The sequence below is a fragment of the Manacus vitellinus genome, unplaced genomic scaffold (genome assembly GCF_001715985.3).
Source record: "Manacus vitellinus isolate BGI_N305 unplaced genomic scaffold, ASM171598v3 scaffold_21_pilon, whole genome shotgun sequence".
Classification (NCBI taxonomy): Eukaryota; Metazoa; Chordata; class Aves; order Passeriformes; family Pipridae; genus Manacus; species Manacus vitellinus.
This window is the reverse complement of record NW_021939546.1, coordinates 1,386,206-1,407,507: the sequence shown is the minus strand read 5'-3', so window position 1 is coordinate 1,407,507 and position 21,302 is coordinate 1,386,206. Positions and strand designations below refer to the sequence as shown.

Here is a 21,302-nt window from a genome sequence, read left to right as displayed (position 1 = left end):
GCACCATGTTCATTGTACTAATTGTGTTCTTCTCTCTAACCAGATAGGAAATAAACTGGACAGGAGCTGGGCAGCAGTTCAAGCAGGCACCAATACTCCATTTTTGGGTGAGAGTTCCTACGTTTAGAAGGCAGTTTGTTAATCATTATTCCTTTCCTCTCTGCATGCAGGTCCTTTTCAAGACACTGAGATATCAAGGCTCAGATTTTCAGTCAGTGACTTCAGCAAGAGCTGCACTTCTCTTTACAATTCTTCTCAGACTAATTGAAGGGAAAAAATCCAAACCTGTAGGATGTGGGAGTCTGATCTTACTATGGAAAAAGGAAGAGACATTGATTCCTCTACTCCATTGGCCACAAAGCCTATTCTGGATAGAGGAATTGAGATGTTGCTGAGCTTTCATTTTAATAGACATGGGAGCATCAAAAGGTACTTTTTTTTTTTAATTTTAAGATTTTGAAGTGCTTGGGGGAGCAACACCAAAACCTGATGTAATTCCCCTGGAAGTCACTCTGATGCACTGGAAATGCCACATCTCCACTCCTGGGACCCAGGGCAATTATCTGGGGAAAACAGAATAATTTCCAAACTACTGACTTACCTGTAGGTTTAGGTCAGTGTGTCATGATGGTTTTCAGCAAAAGGCTCGCAGTGGTCTTTAAAAACTGACAAATTATAAAGCTGTTTGTTGCAACTTGCAAGCCAGGAGGGTATGGGACGTCAGCAGCCATGGAGGAAAGGTGTTGTAAAAGTAAGTGGAAGTAGACTCTTCTTGCAGGACTTCTCTGCTGAGATATGACAGCTATGGCAAAACCATTTACTGCCATCAAGAGGCAGCTATGAGACAAGAGTATGAAATATGCTGTTCTTTATCCAGGAAACATAGTGTTTCCCAATGACCAATTTATTATTTTCACCATGTCCAGCACTATGGAAGGGTGCATCAGGGATCTGCCTTTCTCTCCTCTGAATAACTAAAGTCAGGCTGCAACACGTGAAATAATTAGGCTGACTAGAATTTACGGCTCTAGGTGGAGTTTCTTCTTTTTGTTGGGTTTGTGAGTCATGACAATGAGAGTTACCACATGAGCATGATGCAAAATGTACACACTCATTTCTTTTTCATTTTTCATTTTCATCCTGCTTTATGACTCAGATCAGTTCTAGCATAGTCCAGCTCTCTTAGGCACGAGTTTCTACAATGATTAGGTATCATCTTTAAAAATTAGAGCAACAGACAGATCATGCGAGCCATGCTCTTTCATTTTTTACTCTGATCTTCAGATAGTAAGTCCCGCATGGCTTTCAGAGAGGCCTGTCTTGTTTAATGTGGACTTTGTTGGGCTGTAATTTATTTTACTTAATTATTTATGGCTACATTATGTATATTAGCTACACTTGTCTAAATAACAAGGGTTGCAATGGAAGACTGCCTGTTCAGCTGATTAATTCCTGTTACTTTCTGCATTTCTTAAGGTGATTTTGTGATGAGTTTAGATTACCGTTTATTGTTTCTGGATTTGTGTCTAGCAGGAACACTCTGGGACAGCAGGAAGAATAGACACAAGCAGAACTTAAGTAAATGGACACATAATATTGGATCTGTTTTGCACTTGAAGATGATTTCAGAAGAACAGGGAAATGTTTGAGAATTCAGTTAATAAAAGATCACTCTAAACTAATTTTTTTTAGTTAAAAGTGCACTTAAATCAAGAGCTCATTTTATTTCTTACAGTTATAAATTTGAGACTCTTGCCAATTTTTTTATTCTATCTTTCATTCATGAAAATAAGACAGTGAGTAAATGGAAACTTACCCAGAAAAAAGAAATAGATTGGAAGATTGGTTTCTTGTCTGACAGATTCTTTTGTCTGCTTTTTACTGCTTGCTAACAGCTTGCAGCCATGGCAGGTAGCTAGCAGACCAAGTGCAGATTAACCATTTTAATATTTATTGATAGGAAAATACCTTGAGCACACTTCTAATGTGGGTTCCTTGGACATAAAGGCATCAATGGCTCTATAAAATGTAAATACATTCTTAATTACCTCAAGTGCCCCTCCTGCCCAAGTGGCTCTTTCAGTGAAACACATCTCACTGGTAATGAGCACAAATATTGCTAATGGACTATCAAGGGCATATCTTATAATCTTTTTTTCTTGGGTGCTATGCTGGTAGTGTGTAGGGTTTGCTTCTTGTTCAGTTTAGGAAAGTTGGGGGGGCTACAGTAAGGAAGCTCCTTCCTACAGTAAGGAAGCTCTTCCTAAATGAAGACCACCACAGTCTTATTCTGACTGTCCTTGTGTTTCTTACAGTCTGGTTTGGGCTCTCAGTGTCAGTAAGAGGAGACAAAAGCACTTTGAAATGTGTTATAGCTTTTGGGTTTTTTTCCCAAAGGAAATGCTTCCCCAGAAATTCCTTTCATTTTTCTGCTCCCTATTTCTGTTTCAGGAACAAACTCCACTCCTGCTTTTTAGCCTCTCTTAGAATTATCATCTCACATTACTCCGTGGTCTGAGTTTATTCCTTCAATTCTCACACTTTGAGGTGGATGTTACATTCTGAAAATTTCTAGTAGGAGAAGCCCAAACTCTGAGGGAGGAAATTTCTGGATTTGGAACACCACCTGAATGAGGCCCTGTGGTGGGGATATTACCATGAAAGGAGTTGTAAGGTGTGAGAAATGGAGTTTGCAAATTTTTTTTCAGAACAACAGAAGGCTGCTTAGAGGCTGCAGAGTGAAAGGTATAATTTAATGGGCAGAGAAAAGGGCCACAGTGCCTTTTTTGAGAGTTGTAGATGGAGAGAAACTGGTAAAAAGAAATTACCCCACACTGCTGCACACTGACTTAGAAACTGTGTACTGACATTTGAGAGTTGTATGTGGCTTTCTTGAAAACCTGCATGAGGGCAGATGATAAAAAGCTCTGAAACCTGCTGCTTCTTGAGAGGCTGAGATTCAGGCCTGGCTCTGCTGCGTTGCTGCCTGGAAAAATAAGCTGTATGATTCTAAGTCTTGTTGCCTTTGACTAAAGAAAGCATGGATAAATGTAGGCTTGGAATGAGCAGGGTTCATCTGGGATATCAAGGGCAAGCAGTTAATATATTTAAGGTGCAGTTTCAGTTCTTTGAGAGGGATTTTATGGTGACTGCAATGCAATTCACTCACCCAGAAAGGTCTTTGTAGCCTTCTTTTTATTTGTAAAATAGGCCTACTGCTACCACCAGGAATTGTGAGAAGATGCACTCACTAGCTGTGAAAACCACAAATGGTGCAACCGCAAGTAGCATGGAAATGTCCATGTGTAAGGGAAAATTCTTCATGCTGCTACCAAGAGTTTGAGGGGAGTTGAAGATGTGGAGGTATCTGAGCCTCATTCACTGCTGCTGACATACCTTAAATGTCCTCCGTACACTATGTGCTCTATGAGAAGGATGCGGCTTTTGATAAAGCAGTGTCTGATTCCCCATTTGCATTTCTTGTTCAAAAATCAAAGAACTATTTGGAAAGTGGGCAGAGCAGGAAGGAGAAATGAGTGTGTCACAGAGTAATTTGGTGAAGACTTTGTACGCAGCTCTTCTGATGCTTTCTCTGATCCTCAAGAAGTGGATTATCATGGGAGAAATCAGTTTATTCTATCATAGTCTTACAATGACCCTTTTAATAGAGAGGATTATGTCACTGTAGACTATGTTAGCCTAGACAGTGACCTTGAGCTCTCCTGTTATGGTTTCTTTTGTTTGTGGCAGAGATGCTGTGGTTCGAAGTTGTGCAGTGTTTCTCCTGGGGTTTCTTGGGTGTGACAGCAGGTCACACTGCTGCAGCCGTGGCACTAAATGGGGATAGATGACTGTGAGAGTACAAAAGATTCAAGGCAAAGAAAAAAGACCTGAGGAGAGAAAAACAGTAAAAACTGGAGCAGAAAGGGAACTGATCTAGAGAGCTTGCCTAGTCCTTTGGTGGAGACTGCATCCAGTGCTGGAGAATACAAAGTGTTTCAGAGAGGAAGTAGATTTACTCTTTCTGCTCCTGTGCTATAATCAGATATGTGTCTCATTTACTTTTCCCTCTTCTTCCCCTCTCTGCAGATATATAGACTTGGTAGTAGGAAGTTCATCATGCTGCACAAAATTAGCACATCTGTAATTTATATGCCTTTTAAATTCTAGTTACTTTTCATAATAGAAGAGCTGAGGTTCCCAGCAAATCATTTATGGTACCAGAAAGCTGTGGAAGAAGATTGCTTACTTCCTAATTCAGTGTGACCCAAAGAAGTGAGAGAAATAACTCAGGGCTACGTTGTTTCCTCTGGAGTGTTTTATACTGGAGTGGCCCACAGCAATAAGTGCTTAAGTGGCATAAGGGAATAGAGGAAGAGTATATAACCAGAGATGATATCTTTTCTAATAGCATTTTTAAGAATTAAAGAATATGACTTAGAAAATAGGATAACTGAAGCACAATGAGCTAGAAAAGGAGCTTTTTCATTAGGGGACAGACTAATGAAAGACTAGAGTTCTCAGACATGAGTTTGACTTCGGAGTGATTTTTTTTTTCCTCAAACTTGTTTGGAGGAGATTTGCCAGCCTCTTCTGTGCTTCCCATAAGCTCAGAAACAGTCCTTTTGTCATATTTGATGTGGATATATAGTACTCTGAGTTGTTTGGTTTTTTTAAATAAGATAGTATAGGATGTAATGAACATCTAGCAAAACCATATGGAGCAATTATCTCCCCTCAGATTATGAATCTTGAGAAAGCATAAAGCAGTTCTTCAAGGCTCTGTGTATCTGGAGGTATCATGTAAAATACCTGGAGGAACATTTGTGTTGTTACACAAATTCATTTTCCTAAACATAGTGAAATTTCTATAACAATTTTGGAAATGTGCATTAGCAGGTAGAATCACTGCTGTAAGAACACTTGATCTGTTGATTTTACTTTCATGGTGGACTCTTTACAGTCTGTATCATTTCCACTCCACTTCACTGATGGTGGAAAAGCTTTTTTCATGGTTTATTTAGCAGAAAGTCATTTTGATTAGCAAGATGAGTAATACTTTACAGCTGTTTGCAATTACTGCATCTGTTCTATCAGTGGATTCAAATATTGGAGGCTCTATTGACAGAAATGTGAAATGCGGTAGAAATGGGTACAAGAGGGACACACCGACATGCATGCACACTTCATGGGTCCAGTCGTGTTAAGAGAAATCAAACAGCATGTTAGTTTAAAATCTGTGCCACAAACTAAAGAGCTGGATTTTATGAATTTGAAAAGCAGGATTTCCTGTTTGCAGGCATAGAGATTTAGTAGAGGTTTTGTCAAAAGCAGAGTTGGCAGCAGGTCAAGGGAGGAGATTCTGTCTCTGTGCTCTGCTCTGGTGAGAGCCCACCTGGAGTACTACATCCAAGTCTGGGGCCCCCATCACAGGAAGGATATCAACCAGTCAGAGCAACTCCAGAGGAGGGGCCACTAAGTTGATTAGAGGGATGGAGTACCTCTCCTACAAGGAAGGGCTGAGAGAATTGGGATTGTTCAGCCTGGAAAAGAGAAGGCTTCAGGGTGACTTAATTGCAGCCTTCCAGTACCTGAAGGGAGCATACAAGAAAGATGGAGAGGGACTTTTTACGAGAGCATGTAGTGACAGGACAAGGAGGAATGGCTTCAAATTGAAAGAGAGTAGGTCTAGATTAGATATTAGGAAGAAATTCTTTATTGCGAGGGTGGCGAGGCAGTGGAACGAGTTTCCCAGAGAAGTTGTAGATGCCTCCTCCCTGGAAGTGTTCCAAGCCAGGTTTGAAGGGGCACTGAGCAACCAGGTCTTGTGAAAGGTGCCCCTGCCCATGGCATGAGGATTGGAACTAGATGATCTTTCAGGTCCCTTCCAACTCAAGCTATTATATGATTCTGTGATTTCAGGGCAGAACCTAAGCTTCTTGGTTCTGTGAAAGCTCTGTGCTTTTATGATGCAGATGAGTAGGTGATCTGGTCTAGTAGTTTTGTACCATCTTTCAGGATGAATTTCTGAGTCCTTTGGATTTATCCATGTTCAGGATGTTCTCAGGAACATGGTGACTGAAGTGAGAGAGTTAGTACCTCTGTAGCATGGAGTGCCTCTTGAGCGCCGATTTCACTGCACCATTCCCCATGATTTGGTCCTTCTTTTCAGACCTCGGGTTATTTGTGTTGTCGTTTGTTTCAATGTCAATTTCTATGGTTCTGAAGTATTCAGAGTCGCCTGTGATTGCAGGAGCAGTGTCTGTGCCTGATCAGATTTGCTTGTTACTTCTTCAATAACTAAGAAATGAAGCATTACTAGGTGTTCTGAACTGGTGTTTTATTTATTCAGATAAATAATAGCCGTGACACAAAGAGAATGGAGAATCTGAAGTTTGCCACTGGTGGTGGGTGGGGACTTTGCCCTGGGCATGGCCGAGGTGTTCAAGCTCTGAGAGGCACTGGTCATGTGCAGCTGCTTCTCAGGCCAGCTGCCATCCCAAACTGTCTTCTTTTTCTCTAGATTGCCAGCACACTCTCTCTTGCCAAATACTGTTTGGGTGTATAAATGATGTTTTATTTCCTTTAGAGACCCTGGAAAAAAAAGGTTTAAGGAAGTTTTGATTCCCCAGTAAAATTGGTTTGGGATGGCACACAAACTGTCTCCATCCTTGGATATGGTAATAGTATTTTTGTCTCAGCCTTGCCTTTAGAAAGATTGATGTTGTTTACAGTGCTTTCTATGAGTTTGCATTGTATCAGAGTCCTGACATTCATCAGTAAAATTTATGTGATATATTAGCTTGTCCATTTCTTTAGGTTAGGCAGAAATGAACTGAGCAGATTTTGATGTCTCTATGTATGAGACATCTTAATGCCACATTTCTTTCCCCCATTACACACTACTGAAGTAAGTACATTCTTATAGCAAATATTAACACCAATCTATGTAAGTGATCTTACTGAAATTTGGTCTTTCTCATTTGTAGGCAGAACTGTCTTTCTAGAATACTATTCCCATATCTGAAACAGCAGCTACAGCCTATAAAGTAATGAACCTCCATTGCTTACAAAGTGAAAAACTGTATGTGAGTGGTCTCTCAAATACCTTGTGAAATTATTAGTGTACCAGGACTTTGTGTCAATGTCTCATTGCATATTTACAAATGATGGAGGAAACTTATTTTTGTGAATGAGAACTGAATGACTCATGAATGTTAGCTGAAGAGTTAAACTAATCCACCTTACTTCCCCCAAACAGAATGAACTCTACTTATTGTGTTCCAGCCTTTATTATGTAGCTGTAATTGCTTGAGTATTTTGAAAGCCACATAAATGAGAGTAGATAAGAAAAAAAATATGATTATTCATGTTTATCAAATAAAATAAAAGTAATGTCCGGGAGAGTCAGACTTACTAATTAAAAGAACTTAGAAGAAAGGACTAAAAATATATTGAAATGTGGCAAACTAATCTGAAAGTCTGTCTGAAAATAAAAACCTCTTGCAAAGCAAGAGGCCCCTATAGCTGCAAAATTTAGATTCAGGTGCATTTGCAATCACAAACAGCAGCACCTATGCTGTGCTGTTAAAGAGTGTTTTCCAGCTCAGCTTGATGGGCATGTTGATGCAAGTTTGACAAAGAAAACATAATTCATTTTGCCAGTGATGGAGATTTTAACACTTGCTTGAAATAACTGATAATCTGGCAAAAGAGAGTTAAAGTATTACTGCACAGTATTTCGTTTGACTAATAACAAAAGCTGTTTATAAACTCTGAGAACCATGTTTGAAGGACAGTGAAGAAACATTGTTTTAATGAATTTTACAACAACTATAAAAATTGTTTTTTCACTCATTTTCTGTTCTCCACAAAGAAAAACAGGAAAAATGATCAGATAAGTAATTTGTCATTGCTGGTACACTTCACACACAGGATGGGGGACAGGTGGTGAGAAAGATCTGCATACAATTGAGAAGGCTGTAACGGAGATGATCAGAAATCTCCCAAGGAGGGAAGTCTATGAACATATAGATAGAATACAGGGCAATACCTTTTCTTTCATGCCCTTCAATGTGTTTTTTGCTTTTATTTAAATTCCTTCTTTCTTGCTGCTTTGTGATAGTAAAGGGATCCAACTGCCCTTTACTCACTATCTCATGTTGTGTCACATTATCACCTTGCTTAGAAGCAAACGTTATGTAGGAGCACTGTCCAGTGCATGTTTTCCTGTGCTACCTCCATCCAGCATTTTAGCTGCATTTGCAGTGCCAGGGTCCCTAGGAGGGTGAAGTTGTTTCCTGCTTCAGAGAGGAGATGGGATGTTAAAACTCTCTGAGTTCAGGCTGGGCTCAGGCTGCCCTTAGGGTTCTGCAGGGATGCCAGGGCTGTCCCACTGGAGTGATATATAGGCACCCACAGAGCACATTGGAAGGCTTCTTGCAACATATATGGCCTCCCCAGCTGAGATAATGCGGTTGGAGGAGTTGCACCTTTTGCCTCATATCAAGACAAGATGATGTGTCACCAGTACAATTTCTACTGGTGGTAACTACTACTGTTGCAAGGACTTGGTAAACTGCAAACTCTGTGCTTTTGGCTGCCCCAACAATTTCAGCTGCTTGGCCTAGCTGTGGAGAACACGAGGGAGTAATCTCTGTGTTCCCCAGACAACTGGCAGTGTGGAGATTTACAAAAGTGCATTGGCCTTCAGCAGCAGCTGCAAAGAGATGGGGATCACCCAAGTGGTAGAGCAAGGGTACCGCACATGGTCTCACTCTCAAGCATGCCAGTTGCATGGTGGAGAATCCCTTAATGTCATATATTACTGAAGGAATGTAAATAGATCTGGGAAAGTCAAAATGCAGGGGAACCTAAGCTGCACTCAACATCCCTCCGTTCCAAATTCAGCGCTGCAGTGAAGGCTGGGGCTCTGTTAGGAAGTGAGTAGAAAGGGTTTCACACTTGCCCTGTCTAGATACATGCATAGGGTGAGAACAGACCTTGTGCAAGACAAAATTTCCCCACCCTGGATTAAGAAGTAATATCTCACATTACATCTAGATTTTCTCCCTCTGCTTTCTACTTTGATTTTTATTTTCTTTCCTGCTGTTCTTGAAGATCTGGATGTCTGTGAATTAATATTCCAGTGAGTCTGGGGAGCTGTAAATGTTGGCTCATTAGTTCACAGGTTGTGCTCTAAGAATAACGAAGTTTTATCAGTGTCAGGCAATGCGACTTTTACCATTCTGGGGATGGGGAAGTCATATCTATCTGCTCTGGTACATTTTCTGTGCCATGTTGAACAGCTACAAAGGCACACTTTTTTACTGGAATCATGATACTAGATTATGATTAAAACTGAAACACATCAGGAATCATCAGATTTTGTTGCATAAATATTAAATAAGATTTTTTTAAAAGTAACCAAACCAGTCACATCTTAAGTGCTTAAAATGGGACATGTGATTTCAAAGTGGTGAATGTTGACTAAAAAAAGAAAGGGGAAAACATTTTTACACTGAAAAGTGGATTGTGTACCATCTCTAACATTAATTTTCAATTTTAAATGCAAAGCAGATTAATATTTATTTATGAGTGGGGTCTGCTGTATCATGCAAATTCTTTGTGCAATATTGAGATAATTATTGTAGTTCAGTATTTTCCATTCTGTCACACATTCATTCTTTACATTTCTTGGGATTTTTTTTTACCAGTACATAAGTGAAGACTTCTGAGCTGCACACCACAGGGGACATACAATTCCGAAAGGGGCAGAGATGGAAAAAGTGGAGTTTCAACCTTTACAGATGAGAATGTTTGTCCATTTAACAATAATAAAAAACCTACCCAACTCAAAAAATATTTTCAGAAAATTGAAGTCCCAACAATAGCTTGCAGGAGCTATGGGGCTGCAAAGAATTATTCTGTGACCAGCAACAAAAGTAACGGTCCAAGAATCAAGCTACCACTTGGTAACTGCATACACACAAAGGGCTAGTGCAAGGTTTCTTTGATCCGGTTCTTTACAATAAAAGAAATTGTTGTTTAATGGTAAAAAACTATGAACTCAAATAAAACAGAGAAAAGGGTAAAAGAGAAGAAGGATGGAAAAAGAAAGGCTAGGGAATTTAGGGAAGCTCACTGTCTCTTCCAGTAAAAGGATGTCCGGACAAATAAGGATGACATTTCTGCTGTCCCACTTATCCTTTTACATTTCTCCCCTCCCTTTGCACAGTAAACATGTGTAAATACCTGAAGAGCAGTGCCCTAACTTTGGTGTCTGTTCCCTTCTCATGCTGGGGAAGGCTCTGGATGAGGCTGTACTGTACCTGCTCCCAGCAATTAAAATAGCATTGCCTTGAACGGAATGTGTTAGCTTAAAACATGAGAAAGTGTGAATGGAAGAAAGGAGTCACTTTTCTCTTTCTTGGCTTCTTCACGGTTGCCCCCTTCTTCTTCTCTGTCCTCAGTGGCATGAAAGACTCACCCAGCCTCAGTGACCTCCACTGACAGTCTGCAGGCTGCAGTGGTTTCCCACTGCTGGGGAGTTTTTCAAACCAGTGGCCCTCCAGACATACAGTCCTACTTCAAGAAGCTGCGTAATGCTCACTGTCAAAACCTCTAGAAGCAGAGCCAACCCTGGAGCCCCAGTGTTTGCTGGGACTGTACTGTGTCATGTGAATCATTGGAGTGGGCTTGCTGGCCAGCAGCTTCTGCTGTTGTTTCTAGAGAGAGCTGTAAGATATCAGAGCTTCAGAGAGAATCAGCGCTGCTCTGGCCTGAGCCTTAAGGTCAAACCTGCAGCAAACTGCTACAAATTCACCCACAGAAGACAGGGCATTTCTGGTTTCCCATGTGAACCCAGCCTTCACACGAGTCCACGCTGGTCCTGCCATGGTGCTGTGAGCCCAGAAAGCTTGTGGTTTTGTAAGTATAGGCATCTCTGTGGGAACTGCTAGAAAATTTTGTGCTTGTGTGTCCGGGTCTTCCTACAAATATGTCTCTTAAGAAGATGGTAGAAAAGACCTATCCAGAACTATTTCTAGTCCACTAAACCAAAGGTGAGAATGTATTTTCCTCTTCCTTATTGTATCCCATCTCTCAGTAGATTTTTCCATTACAGTCTTCCAGTAGATCTCCTTTCTCTTACTGTGGCCTTTCCAGTAGGATCCCTTACAGTTTATCACCTAGAAAGTGTCCTTCCTTCCACAAATCTCAGCTTGCTCTTTTCCTTTGCTACAATTCACCTGAACTCTACTTATTAATGTAAAATAAAAAAGATGTAACTCTCATTGCATAGTCACAGGAAGGCCTGTAAATTCTATAAAAAAGACAAAGTTGGAAAAAGGATGGGAAACAAAGAAAAGAATTGAAATAAGTCACTTTAAAGGTTTGTGAAAGTGTGAAAATATTTACTTTGGTTGTCCAATATTTGTCATTCATTTAATCAATTAATTTACTTCTCACAGCCAAAACACTGCCATTAAAAAGGCTTACTCAGATGCTTTACCGTGTTCATATTGATTCATTTTCAGTGAAAATATCAATATCTTTGTATAGATCTAGACCTTAAAGTTACTTAATTATTGATTGAGAAACAGTTGCTCAGACTGAGGAGGCAGATTTCTGCTGTGTTCAACAATAATAAGAAACCAAGCTTTTGCATGAACAGACATTGTGTAGGACCATCCTTATTCAGTGTATTAGTTGTCAGAGGGGAGCAGAAGTCTACCAAAATGACTTTTCTGTGACCTAGTGTTGTCAACGCTTCCCATTTCATTCATCAACTATTGAAAACTAAATTAGAGAACTATGTACCCTTTTCAGTAATTGTTTCTTACTGTCACTGTGAAGACAGAATGAACTTTCACGGTGAAAACGGTAATAGTAAATAAAACATTCAAATAATGTTGCTTTTCTGGCAGCTTCTGAGCATAGTTTTGAAGCATGAGGACTGTTATATGTTGAGATATAATTGATTTAAACATTTGGTGGTTTTGGTGGCCTGTGGTTTCTGCTGAAACAACTGGTGGTGAAACAACGTTGGAATTTCATCTCAGATTCTATAGCTAATTTATTGGTTTGTAAGAAAACAGCGTTTTGAAATTTTTCAGAGAAAAAAAAAAGGAAAAAGAAAAAAGTTTTCTAATTACAATGATTGTAAGTGAGGAGCACAAAGCTGGACCCTTAGATTTCCTTGGGGTAAAAGGAAAACCTGCTGCTGTGAATGCAAATGAGGTAGTTCTGTGGAGATCCTGAAAAAAGGTATAGCAGAATAACTAGATATAACCTAAGTCACCCAGTGCCTCTGTAGAGTCTTTAAATCTTAGACTCTTGCACTTCACAGCCATGGGCTAAATGATGAGTTGCAGACACTGTGACAGCCAAAGCTGGCTCAAGGCTCCTCATCAAGGCTAGCAAACTTGAATATTGTCACCCCAAGAATGAGGGCTTGGGGAAAGGTGGAAGCCCAGTCCTGCATTCCATAGGAAGTGGAGGAAGCCAAAGGAGCAGAGTTGGGCTCTTCCCTCCAGAAGTATCTCCAATACAATACAGCATTTTTCTCTAGTGTCAGCGGCAGCACAATCCTGTATATCCAAGTGTCTGCTGTAGGGTAATCCAGGTACTGGCAAGGGTCAGTTTTAATGTGTGACCCTGGGTTTGCCAGTGTGGTGCCACAGGTAGTTGCCGTTTCTGTCCATGCCAGGATGCGACCTTCTGGCCAAAGCCTAGAAATACAGAAGCAATCATCCTACATCAGCCATGTGTTGACTCTGACCTGGGGCAAGAGCAAATGTTTCAAAGGAGGTAAGAGATCATAGCATGAAAAACACAAAAGAGTCTGCTCAATAGAAATCTGCAATTTGCAAGTACTAAGATATAGAATGGCTTGTGTTGGTAGGGACATTAAAGATCATCTAGTTCCAAATCCCCCCAACACAAGCAGGGATGCCACCTAATGGATCAGGTTGCTCAGGAGCCCATCAGTTGTCAGTTGTGGAATGATTTCAATGTGAAAAAAACTATCTGGTTGTTTTGTTTGTTTGTTAGTTTGTTTTATTTTTTGTTTTAGTTTTCCAAATAGTTTGTAAAAGACCACAGTTGAAGGACTCAAAATGCACAAATACGCTTATTGGTAACGATGCCTCATTTACTAAATGCTGCATCTGACATTAACCAGACGTCTGTCTGTCTGTCTGTTTGTCTGTCTGTCTGTCAAGGTATTATTTTCAGTAATTCTCTAGGTGAGATAGACCAGTTTGAAAATGCTGACAGCTCTACAAGACTTTACTGCATCCAGGACAAACAGCAATGGAACGTTGGTCTGGAAGAATGCAGGGAGTTGAATTGGAAGTCAGCTGTTTTGGTGTTGACAATGTCAAGGTTAGTCTGTCTATCCTGGCCAACTGAGTCAATGGGATAACCCAGTTGTTGGTAACTAAAGGCTGTATCAGCCTCATATGTTTTAGGTCCTCAATTCTGGGGTAATAAACTGGGTAATAAATGGAAGGCCTTTGATCTCACATGTAAATGAGAGTTGTCCAGTGTACAGCTGGGTCAGATGAAATTGTGAGCTGATGTTCAGAAGGAAAAAACAGCCCTATTAGGATGGCTTTTCCCTGGATGAATTTAGATAAGAAAAATATAGTTTAATAACATTTAAAATAATTTTTTTGTCCTGCAGCATATATAACTACTACAAACGATAGCATATCAAAAATAGAAAAATATGAGAATAGAATAGATTTATTCTGCTTTTGCATATTCTACATCTCTTACAAAAAACGAAACCTTTAAAATGGAAAGTTGCAGAGTTCTGAGCCTCATTGTGTCCACGGGACCTGATCTTGCATGAAATCATGCTGTTTACTGTTCAATTGTTAGGACACTAATAAAGAATAAATGCCACTATGATAAAGTAAAAGTGTCTGTGTAAAACTGGCCTGTGATCAGAGTCAGGACAGGTTACTCTATGCTGCAAATCAGCCAAGAAGATGGTAGATCAACTCTTTTCCCATATAAGGAATGATAATTGTACTACATTAAGAAAGATTCCTTAAGACATACCCAGTATGTATCAGCCTACTTATAGTATAGTTTTAGAGCAAATCTTCCATTAAAAATGCCAGAATGAGAAACAGAGATTAAATTTATGCTTTAATTTGTTTTGGTTTTGTAATGTTGATTTTTTATTGATTTTAATTACAGGTCATTGAATTCTGTGTTGCAAATCGCTTACTCTGTATGTGTGAAGGGTGCAAAACATTCTTTTAGAAAGATCATACTCTTTTTTGAAAGATCATCCACTTTTACCTGCATGTGCCTCCTTTCCCCATGGCGTTCATATGCAGAGTGATGTGGCACTCTGGTTACCCTTTGTTAAGCAAAAACATTATAAATATGACCTGTACGTTGGCATTTACATGAGTTTGGGGCAAATATCATTGGCAGGGCACACGTCAGAGTTTCTTTTTAATCATGCCAGGGAGTAACACTCATTTTAATGAAGACTGTGCACTTTATTTTACCCTATACCATGCATCAAAGAGGAAGCTTCCATGAGCATGTTGAGCACAGGAAGTAATTGGGTTTACATCAGTATGTGGAAACTGCCTCAGCAAAATTTTCTTAGTCATGATGACTTCTTCTTGCTATTGCTGGTGTCTCTGGAGAGTATGTAATTTTTTATCTTTGCATGCAAAGATCAGAAAAACTGATTGGAGACTTTAAAAAAGGAACTAACCTCTAATGCCTATATTCAATGAATTCTCAGTTATTCAGAGCTGGGAGGTAGATTCAGAGCACAAAGACAACTTCCTGCACGGGCTCATTTTTTCCATAATGCTCTAGGAGCAGCAGAACAGAGATGAATGGAAAGTGTAAATTGACTCACATTTTTCAACACTGACCAGTGTGATAGAGATGGTCTGTTTCTGAAAGGAAATTTTCTTCATCATTATCTGAAAAATCAGTTCAGCTTCTCCTTGTTGTGTAACATCTGTGTACTTTGTTACCGTGCCTTGGTTACCTGAAAAATAATTTGTTAGGGAAAATCTATGCAGGGAACAATCAATTCAATTTATTTATTTTTGCTTGGTCTTTATTTTGAAAATTCACAGACATTATTAATTTCCCATGTGGTTCTTTTCCTTTCACTGTCAGTATGTTGGTGACCCTGTGTCTTTGTTGGCTCTGCTCAACAGGTGAAGCAGCAGTGTCCATGTCCAGACATTCTTTCAATAGTGATCCAGAAGTAAGAAGGCTCTGCACAAGCCACTGTACTCTCCTAAAATCCTTCAGCAAGTTTTAAAAAAATCACAGGTGTCTAAACACAGATTTCACATATGGTGAAATGGCTGTGTTCCATGTATCTGGAAGGCAGTGGCCGTTTGCAAGCAGGATATTCTTATAGGGCCTGATTTCCAGATAACCTCTGCGTGGAAAACGTGAGTCTATTGAACACCTAAGTTTTATGTGACTTAGAATGGTTATCTGTGTCTATAGGTACTTTATTTTGCACCTGATAGTGTTCTAAGGCCGTGTATAAATTACGAGCAAAGTTATGCATCTATACATAAGCCTTTAACATGGCTGCTATTCATTGCTATGATGAACATGTTTCAACTACTGTGATGATTTTTGCCTCAGATATCCATGTTATTGTTTTGGATATTTTAAAGCTCACTATTAAATCTTAAGGACCGAATAACTGAACTGAGTAAAACAGCACAGCTCTCTGACTTCAGCAGAGAGAGCCTGATTTACACCAGCTGAGAATCTGATTGTCGCTTTTGAGCTGTCGTAATTGCTTAAGTGAAACAGACAAAGTAATTGGTGCAAACTAATAGAACTGATGGAAAAAGATTCAGTGTTTGTCAATACCAACTATGCTATGGAGAACCTGATCAATGAATTAGTCTATCAATTAATTAGCCTAGGCAGAAAATGACTCCCTGTTCCGTTAGTCCATGAAAAGATCAATAAAGTCAAATGTCTAGTTTAGTGTTTCTCACGTAATGATTATATTATGAGAAGAAGAAGAAAAACAATGTTTATACTGTTTCAATTACAGTTTTCAAGTGTTCAATTAACAAAAAGATACTCAGATAGTCCTGTTAGAAAGATTAAAAGCAGAAACTTTAGGATTTTAATGCTGTAAAGTTACTTGTCGTCCTGTCTATTTAAACTGCATCTTCAAGGGACTGATATTTCTATAAAGAAATGATTCTCTGGTATAAGGATTCACATATGCTGAGCAACCATTTTGTCAGTTCCTCTACGTGGGAAATTGTGGCAAGAACATCAGGCTTTTAGGGCAAATCCTTCATTTTGGCAGGGGCTAGACTGAGCCACCTCTCTGGGATGACTTTGGCAGTTCACAGCTGTTGTTGTGTCATCATCAGAAACATACTGGGCAGAAAACTGAGAACTCAACCTTTTTCTGTTTTAATTGGCTGCAGTCTTATTATTTCTGCTAAGTGTGGCCTGGTCACTCACACTTTGAATTTTGCATATTCATAATTGACTTTACAGCAAAAATAAGCAAATACATCTTCTGTTACAATCTGCTAAAGTCCCTAATTATAAAGCCTTTAATGTCTGGCTGTTTGCCCTGTAGTATGAAAGAGAGGCAAGCGTTCTTGCTTTCATGCACACACATTTGGTGGTTACAAACTTTAAAAGTATGCTTTGCACTACAGAGTTTTAGATATCATTTGTATAAAATGTGAGAAGGGAAAATCATGTGAAAACCGAAGTAGCTAGCTATTAGTCAGGCTTGGAAGCTGATGAAAGGAGATTTTGTGAAGGGAGACAAAAAAAAAGTCCAGATTACCTGAAAATAAGATTTTACTGAAAGGAAAAATTTGTTGCAGTAATGCTGTGATAATCTGCTGTGATGAATAATAAACGTACGGCAAATATCAAAATAAGGCTACCTACAGTCAGTGAATAATTACAGCTTTGAGATCATCTAGGCTTTGGTGAACATGTAGATTACTCTTAATGTCAGTCATAACCTTTTACCTTTTTCAGTCTGTTTACAGACTACAATACTGTCTTTAAAAGCTTAGTCTTTTGCAGAAAAATTATGTGTTACTTCATGTTTCATATTCCAGTAGCAGTTTTTCTATTAAAAACAGATTCAATTTTAAGTAACTAGTGATGATATGTTCAATGTGAGTTAGCTGGATGAAAAACTGTTGGCAGTCCTCCTGTTTTGCAGGGATTAGCTGAACTAGTCAGAATAAAATTTAAATGTGCCTACTTTTCTCAGTTTCAGCATATTCTACCTAAAATTTGCACTTGGTACATGCTCAAAGATATAAAAAATAAGATAATGTCTCACTTTGATGTAGGGAATGGTAACTTCCAAGCTGTTGCACAGGGAATCATAGGAGATACATATCCACCCCACTTTGTGTCCTCCTGAATGCCTAGTTTTGAAGCAGAGGATCCCATGCATCTCACCACTGTGTGAATATGGTGGTTGTGTTACCTCTTTGCAGGAGGTGTTTGAGGCCTGCAGAACAGCAGATGAAAAATTGGTGACAGAGGGAGTAAATGTATTTAACCTGTTTTCATATGGACAACTATTCTGGGACAAAGGAGATAAACACAGACTGTCACACTGACAGTCCTTTCTTCCAAAATTCACAGCGTGATGCCAATGTCATATTCCTAAAATACAACCTTGCCTCAAGGATTGACTGAGTCAGAATAAGGCAGTAAACTTCTACTTACCTGGCACACTTCCCAGATGAATGTCCCGAAAAGGGCTTTTCTCAATCCAAACTCAACAGAGCATGGGCATCTGTTTCCTGACAGTGAATATCTGTAGGTTAGGAAAAATCCTTTATGGATTTACGTAGCCTCAATATCCCTAAACAGTTCCTATAAGAATATATTAAGGCTGAAACTTTCTTTGGAGCGTGCAGGAATTGCACAACATTGTCAGCAGGACATTTTTAATGAAGATGTGGCAGATGTGCAGGTCTAGGGATCAGTCTCTTATAATGGTCCTCTATGAGAGTAACCCATATTCATCACTGCCAAATCCTTAATTCATGATGTCACTAACCCTGATGTGGATTATCTAGGTAAAAATTGCTATTAAACCCCCTGATGAGGGCACTACATTTTCATAACAACCATTATGTTCTAATGCACCTACAGATAGATGAAGTAAAGATACAACTTCACTTACCATTTCTGCAGCTGGTCGTAGGTGACAGCAATCTTTTCACAGACACTTCTGGAGACACCAACTTGCATGTCTAAAGATAAGAGACTTTTTAAAAAAAAAAATTATCAGCAATCAAGTGAGAAATATATGTTTTTTTTCTGGGTATGAATAAGAGTAAGAATCTAACCAAATATGCCTTAAAGCCAGCCAGGAGGGCAGGAAATCTGACTGCAATCCTTGATCACCCCCAGCACATACACACATCTATTTGGCTTTTCAGAGGAAAGAGATACCCCTCATCTGTTGGTAAATAGGTACCTTGAGGACTCATGCAGCACATTAATAGAAATCTAGTTTCTTCTATTATTCGTCTTTTGCTTGACTGTGGGACTTTCTCTGCATAAAACAGCGGAGTGCTGCTTCACTGGATCTGAGCAATCATGGAGGTGGTTTTAGTAGCAGTGCAAAAAAGTTCAGCTTCTTCAGGCTTTTGCATTTAAAGTCAGCCTTCAGGCTTTTGCATTTACAGGGTTGGTAGCTGCAGGCCAATGTATGCGATACAAACATTGCCATCAGGAAACATTGGCCCAACTCCTTACCTGGTTCAGGATGACTTGCAAGTGTCACTGTGATGAGGTTGCAGTGGAAGAGACAAGGATCCCACACTTGGTTCACCAAACATTTCCAGTCACTCTTCATATTAACATAGCACTCATGTCTCATTTATGGACAGGGACCAACTTGTGCTTGGCACTTACCATGAAACTCTGGGCCCCAAATTGCTTACACCCATCTGCCAGCACATGAAGAGGGCAAGGGGGCAAGGAAACTTGCTCAGCTCTGATGGGACAGGAGAGAGAGCCCCATAGCCTGCAGTCTTAAGCATGCCAGCTCTCTAAACATCTCTACCTCTTTTTTTCTAATAGGCAAAGTAGAGTTTCTTAAGGAGGAGTTTGAAGATCAGTGAAGTAACTTTACTGTTCTTTACAAGGAACCTTTCTGCAGCCTGAGCTACCAGCTGGTAGATACCATGAGTGAGTAATAATACCACAGATGGAGTAATTCCTTTGATTTTTTTTTTTTTTTTAGGTGGGGGGGGAAGAATACTGTATTCTTTTGCTTTAATTAATATGCTTATTCAAGCTAAATATGGGGACAAATGCCTGGTGCTATTAGCCAATCTCACGTAACATTGTTATAATAAGGAACTAGAAAAAGATAAGTATGACAAAAGCTTAGCATAGCCAGCTATGGAGTCATGTTAATTTTAGACTCCAAGATCCTTTTGAAAAATGTCTGATGGCCATGTGGTTACCCCAGGTGGCACCAAACCCCATGGAGTTTGCAGCCAGGTCCCCACCAACAGGGGATCTCAGTGCAGTAGAGTCCACCTGGAAGCTGGCAAGGAGGCAGAGCTGGCTGTTGTCTGAGTAGTGTCATGCTGCCTCTGCCTGGCTGTGACATGTCTGGCCCAGCAGGAGTAGGGGGTGAATGGTGCCTTCCAGATCCAATTGGGAGCAAAGAGGACTAGTGCACATCAGCTGATAAGGCTGGCACAGCTTTTCTTACTAATGTTGAATAAATCCCCAAAGGCTGTGGAAGCCAGTAAGCAACTAAAAGTTCTAGTGCTTGTCAGAGTAATCTTATCCCAATGATCCACGTCTGTTGGTTCAGCAAAATGAGGGCTAGAAATGTCATGAGAATAGGATCTCTCCACAGAGCCCCATAATTCTGCTTCCAGTCTCCTGGGGCAGCAGCAAGAACTTAGGTGAATAAAAATGGTAAATAGTATTCACAGGAGGAAAAATTTCTCTGTAATCACAGGAGCTTTGCATAGAGTTTCATTCTTGACTTTGAAATTGTGAAACATTTGCCTTACATTTGCCTTGGTTCTGGTTTGTATTTTTTACTGAAACATACATCAGATATTTTCCCCAGTGTAGTTCTTGCAAAAATAACAAGCTCTAAAGCTTGTCCAGTATGCTTCAGCAAACCAAGCAGTAACACTCACTGCACTGGACCATGACCATATGTACATGCAGGGCTGTCTTTTTATTTTCCATTCCCATGTTCAGACAGTGTCACAATGTCTTTGATACAAATGATTTCATTGACTTAATAGTTGATTGTGTACCACAGAAGTTTGCAATAGCCTCGGAGGTCATGTTTAATGACACTGTTTTGCAGAGCCCAGCCAGTGCCTTCAACATGCACAGCTCAGCTCTCCATGTGCTTTGAGCTGTACCATAATCCTCTTCATGCCCTAGATTGCCCATAGCCTTCTAAGTAGGAGAAGCTTCATGCGGGAGTGTCCTCACATCCCCACTGGAGACATGGGATCTTTCAGGCAGGACAGTGGGTACCTTTGCATTGCTTTGTGCCACTGGAGTTGGTAGAGATTTTACATACCACATTTCAACTTTTTTTTTTCTGCTCCCACTGCCCAGATAATTCAAGCAGGATCTAACAGCTGACGCAGAAGCAATCCTCATGGCCTATCTAGATAGACAAAAAGGTGAACCTGTTTTGTCCAGGGGCCTACATTTTCTAAATATAATATCTAATCTACTAAATCAGCTTCTTGGGTAGCCTATTGCTGTAGGAAAAAATAGGTGATTTAATTGCTGATTTTTCATGCATTTCCTGCATTGAACTCTGTCTAGAACTTGACAGTACTCATTCGGGAGACCTGGAAAGGAAATTTCTGTAAGGTGGAGACATTTGCTTATAACTGGTATAAAAATAATCTGGTTAAAACTGTGTTTAGTGTCTCATGCAAAAGAGTCTTGAAGAGTCAATTAGACATGCACAAACTAACGAACTGCAAAAAAAGGCTTTCCCTCCATTAAATGCCTCTCCGTAATCATCAATATTCTTAAAAAGTGTAATGATTTCTTATCAGTGCTTGAATGAACCGTAAAACTACCTTTTGAAATATTGATATTTCCACAATTTTGAACACAAGAATGTTTTCCCTTCTATATAGAAGCTGACGGGCCATTGACTTGCAGTATATTTTATTCCTGCTGAAGAACATACTGTATAATGCAAATAAGTACTCAGCCTGCATTTTTCTTCTAACAGGTCTATGAGGCTCCTTTGTTTCACATGCTTT

The 21,302-nt window shown here is 39.7% G+C and overlaps 1 long non-coding RNA gene across 1 annotated transcript; it reads left to right on the top strand.

Annotated features, from left to right (window-relative positions):
• Positions 1-302: 302 nt before the first annotated feature.
• Positions 303-19,190, top strand: LOC108639579. Its single transcript, XR_001920595.1, has 3 exons — positions 303-429; positions 13,224-13,386; positions 19,114-19,190. It is a non-coding gene; the product is annotated as an uncharacterized LOC108639579 (long non-coding RNA).
• The last annotated feature ends 2,112 nt before the right edge of the window (positions 19,191-21,302 follow it).